Source organism: Borostomias antarcticus, assembly GCF_949987555.1.
Source record: "Borostomias antarcticus genome assembly, chromosome: 4".
Lineage (NCBI taxonomy): Eukaryota > Metazoa > Chordata > Actinopteri > Stomiiformes > Stomiidae > Borostomias > Borostomias antarcticus.
The window spans coordinates 9,762,611-9,767,610 of NC_140237.1; the positions used below are offsets into that span (position 1 = coordinate 9,762,611).

The 5,000-nt window shown below is 51.9% G+C and overlaps 1 protein-coding gene across 1 annotated transcript in view; it reads left to right on the plus strand.

The window, feature by feature from the left end:
- fam189a1 (family with sequence similarity 189 member A1) overlaps window positions 1–5,000 on the plus strand; it is a gene marked incomplete at both ends in the record, with an annotated part of 80,109 nt that overhangs the window by 67,980 nt on the left and 7,129 nt on the right. The gene's annotated exons all lie outside the window — the stretch shown is intronic.

The window sequence follows — 5,000 nt, forward strand, 5'->3', positions numbered from 1 at the left end:
CAGGGACGGACTGGCCATCGGAGTTGTCCCGGTGGCCTGACGCGCTAACTGGCCTGGCCCGCTAACCCTACATCTCCCGGCCTGAAATATTCACCCAGTCCGCCCCTGGCTGTGGCTGTACTGGTCCCTCCTCTCTCTAGAGGTCTGGGAGATGCAGCTGTCTGGGTGTGGGGTTAGAGTGTGGGGTCAGTGTGTGGGGTTAGAGTGTGGGGTCAGTGTGTGGGGTCAGAGTGTGGGGTTAGAGTGTGGGGTTAGAGTGTGGGGTCAGTGTGTGGGGTCAGTGTGTGGGGTCAGAGTGTGGGGTTAGAGTGTGGGGTCAGTGTGTGGGGTCAGAGTGTGGGGTTAGTGTGGGGTCAGTGCGTGGGGTTAGAGTGTGGGGTCAGTGTGTGGGGTTAGAGGGTGGGGTCAGTGTGTGGGGTCAGTGTGTGGGGTTAGAGTGTGGGGTTAGAGTGTGGGGTCAGAGTGTGGGGTTAGAGTGTGTGGGGTCAGAGTGTGGGGTCAGTGTGTGGGGTTAGAGTGTGGGGTCAGTGTGTGGGGTCAGAGTGTGGGGTTAGAGTGTGGGGTCAGTGTGTGGGGTTAGAGTGTGGGGTTAGAGTGTGGGGTCAGTGCGTGGGGTTAGAGTGTGGGGTTAGAGTGTGGGGTCAGTGTGTGGGGTCAGTGTGTGGGGTCAGTGTGTGGGGTCAGAGTGTGGGGTCAGTGTGTGGGGTTAGAGTGTGGGGTCAGTGTGTGGGGTCAGAGTGTGGGGTTAGAGTGTGGGGTCAGTGTGTGGGGTTAGAGGGTGGGGTCAGTGTGTGGGGTCAGTGTGTGGGGTTAGAGTGTGGGGTCAGAGTGTGGGGTTAGAGTGTGTGGGGTCAGAGTGTGGGGTCAGAGTGTGGGGTCAGTGTGTGGGGTCAGTGTGTGGGGTTAGAGTGTGGGGTCAGAGTGTGGGGTCAGTGTGTGGGGTTAGAGGGTGGGGTTAGAGTGTGGGGTCAGAGTGTGGGGTTAGAGTGTGTGGGGTCAGAGTGTGGGGTCAGAGTGTGGGGTCAGTGTGTGGGGTCAGTGTGTGGGGTTAGAGTGTGGGGTCAGAGTGTGGGGTCAGTGTGTGGGGTTAGAGGGTGGGGTCAGTGTGTGGGGTTAGAGTGTGGGGTCAGTGTGTGGGGTCAGTGTGTGGGGTTAGAGGGTGGGGTTAGAGTGTGGGGTCAGAGTGTGGGGTCAGTGTGTGGGGTCAGTGTGTGGGGTTAGAGTGTGGGGTCAGTGTGTGGGGTCAGTGTGTGGGGTTAGAGTGTGGGGTCAGAGTGTGGGGTCAGTGTGTGGGGTCAGTGTGTGGGGTCATTGTGTGGGGTCAGAGTGTGGGGTCAGAGTGTGGGGTCAGTGTGTGGGGTCAGAGTGTGGGGTCAGAGTGTGGGGTCAGTGTGTGGGGTTAGAGTGTGGGGTCAGAGTGTGGGGTTAGAGTGTGGGGTCAGTGTGTGGGGTCAGAGTGTGGGGTCAGTGTGTGGGGTCAGTGTGTGGGGTTAGAGTGTGGGGTCAGTGTGTGGGGTCAGTGTGTGGGGTTAGTGTGTGGGGTTAGTGTGTGGGGTCAGTGTGTGGGGTTAGTGTGTGGGGTTAGAGTGTGGGGTCAGTGTGTGGGGTTAGTGTGTGGGTTCAGAGTGTGGGGTCAGTGTGTGGGGTCAGTGTGTGGGGTCAGAGTGTGGGTTCAGAGTGTGGGGTCAGAGTGTGGGGTCAGAGTGTGGGTTCAGAGTGTGGGGTCAGAGTGTGGGGTCAGAGTGTGGGGTCAGTGTGTGGGGTCAGTGTGTGGGGTCAGTGTGTGGGGTTAGAGTGTGGGGTCAGAGTGTGGGGTCAGAGTGTGGGGTCAGAGTGTGGGGTCAGAGTGTGGGGTTAGAGTGTGGGGTCAGAGTGTGGGGTCAGAGTGTGGGGTCAGAGTGTGGGGTCAGGATGCTGGGTCTGTTCAGCAGCGCTCACATCCACAATCTGGTTCTAGAATCCCGTAGAGTGAAAACCCCTCACCGTTAAGAACGGGGGACATCAGTGTGGTGTAGATGTAAATAACCGCCACACACACACACACACACACACACACACACACACACACACACACATATATAGTATACTCACATACACACACACACATATAGTATGCTCTCACACACACACACACACACACACACACACACACACACACTGTTACGACCCAGCTCGTAGAGTCGCAACAAAAAGGGGAGTCACACTACCAACGCAAACTGTTAAGAATATTTAATACTTGGCTACTTAAATCATACAAACAATAATCAATAATCAATTAGTATGGGATGTGAATATCAGTATATCAGTGGTGTAGTGTAATGTATGGATGCAAAGACAACAGTATGGTGAAGATGGATGTTGCAAGGTGTAAACCAAAAGTCTAAATCAAAACTAAGGTGCTCCTGGGGAGAGAGAGAGAGATCTGCTTCTCGATGGCCTTTATACTCCAGGCACACCTACGCCAGGTGCACCTGATCAGAAGCCACTCCCAGACTCCACCTGCTGGACTGGGAAGAAAAGACCCAGCCTATTTCCAACCCCCAGCCAGGGGACTGGGAGTCGTCACACCCCCCCCCATAAACTCGGGGACCCCAAAAGGAACCCCGAGACCAAAACAAACCACAAAGCATCCCATAAACCTCCCAACCTCCAAACCCCACCTCACAAGCCCGCAGACCGCACTCCAGCAACTCGGCACCTGAGAAGCAATTTAAGGAGAAGGACAACAGACAGGGAAGCAAGAGGAGGACAGAAGGCAGGGACAACCTAAAAACGACAAAACGCGGTTAGTCTGCAGGCAAACTACGCTCCATCCCCGCTCCTCCCCTACTCGGAGAGCGAAGAGGACGGTCTGAGCCACGGCGAGAGCACTCGTCCGTAGCGCGGGGCTCATAACTACTTCTGTGAGTGATCACATAATCGTCGGCCAACGCAGCAGCCTCTAGGGCTGTCTTAACGTCTTTGTGGTCACCCACATAAGTTGCCACGCCCCCAGGCACTGAATCCTTAAACTGTTCCAACACCATTAGATCACACAGAGCCACAAACGTGGTAATTTTTAACGAGGTGTGCCAACGAGTAAACTGACACACCAAGTCCCGAGCAAACTCCAAATGGGTCTGCTTGTCGCCCTTTTTCCAAGTCCTAAACCTCCTACGATATGCTTCCGGCACCAACTCATACGTTTTCAATACCGAATCCTTTACTTTAGCATATGTAAGATTAGGCTCTGGGGCCAATGAACAAAAAGCCTCCTGGGCTTTCCCAGTAAGAACGCACTGTAACACTAGAATACGGTTTGCGTCGGACCAATCTCCAGCCTCCGCTACGGAAGATCTGCATTTTGATTGCTCTTTATTATGTAGCCAGCCAGGCGGAAAATTTAATATATTTTACCCAAAGTTAAATATGTTCACTTAAAATTGATTGTAACAACCATGGAAAGTATATTTGTAGTTTGTCATGTTGGGAGCGGTTCATTTGTGGAGATTGTTGTGGTGCGGACGGGTAGGGTAGGGAAGGACACAACGCATAGAAAGGGTAGCTCATAGTTGTTACAATCTGGTGCCACTAGGGGACGAGATCGGAGAGTTTTTCTTGCGCGCAGTGGGCTTTGGTCTTTCTGCGCTGAGTAAGTTGGAAGGATGCAGGTAAAATATGCGCCCAGTACGTCGAGTGAAACCCATCGATGTTGGACTGGGTTTTGTGAACCAGAAGCTCAACTTGAAGTCGGTCAAAGGAACCAAAATCCAGTATGTTTGTGCTGCATGTGTTCTGTTTTTCTGGCTGAGCTGAGGGTGCTGAAGAATACTGCAGCAAAGGTTGATGCCTTCTCTGGCATCTACAAGCTCAGACATGGCAAGATGTCGTTTTTGAATTACAACTGAAGTGCAGATGAAATAAAATTGTTACCGTCAAAAAAAAAAAAAAAAAAAAAATCATCGACAGCAGCCATAATGACCCGATGTTATATCACTAACCGAAAGTCACATATGCAGGTTGTTATACAACCTACGTCCCGAAGCAAGCGACCAAACAATGAATGAACTAACCACACGAAACTATTGAATGAACCAAAGCAAAACCAGGGACCAATCACATGTTGACGTACTGTGACGCACAGCGGCCGAATCCACACAGCCAACGCAGAATGCGCTTCCCCTCTAACTGCCTACCGAAAACTATCTAATCTCCCCCCCTAGTCTTCATGTGACCACATAACGGCGGGTATTTATGCACTAAAACCCGCTGCTGCGGGGAAGAGCGATCGGCAAGCCGACAACCCGCCCGGAGCAGGGACGTGCTCCCGAGACTTTGTCTCTAACCGCGTTCGCCACAACACTACAACCCCCCCCTCAACGAAACCCAAAGGGGAATCGCTGCTTAGCCTGACCAGGGGAATGGTAGCAGAGCGCAAAGTGCACCAGCCGCATAGACCCACCCGCCGACGCACAAACGCAAACCAGTAAACAAAGACGGTCACAACCAAAACTATTCCTGACAATCGCAAAAATAGCAATAGCAAAATAGTAGCCTACTAAAGCTTAGCACTAAACTCCCCCCCCCATAAAACAACAAACGCAAACAAGAAAACCGAAAACTCACCAAAGCGCGACTCCCAGAACAACAACGCACAGAAAACCAAACTAACAACCACAAAGGACGAGCCCCCACTTTTGTTACGACCCAGCTCGTAGAGTCGCAACAAAAAGGGGAGTCACACTACCAACGCAAACTGTTAAGAATATTTAATACTTGGCTACTTAAATCATACAAACAATAATCAATAATCAATTAGTATGGGATGTGAATATCAGTATATCAGTGGTGTAGTGTAATGTATGGATGCAAAGACAACAGTATGGTGACGATGGATGTTGCAAGGTGTAAACCAAAAGTCTAAATCAAAACTAAGGTGCTCCTGGGGAGAGAGAGAGAGATCTGCTTCTCGATGGCCTTTATACTCCAGGCACACCTACGCCAGGTGCACCTGATCAGAA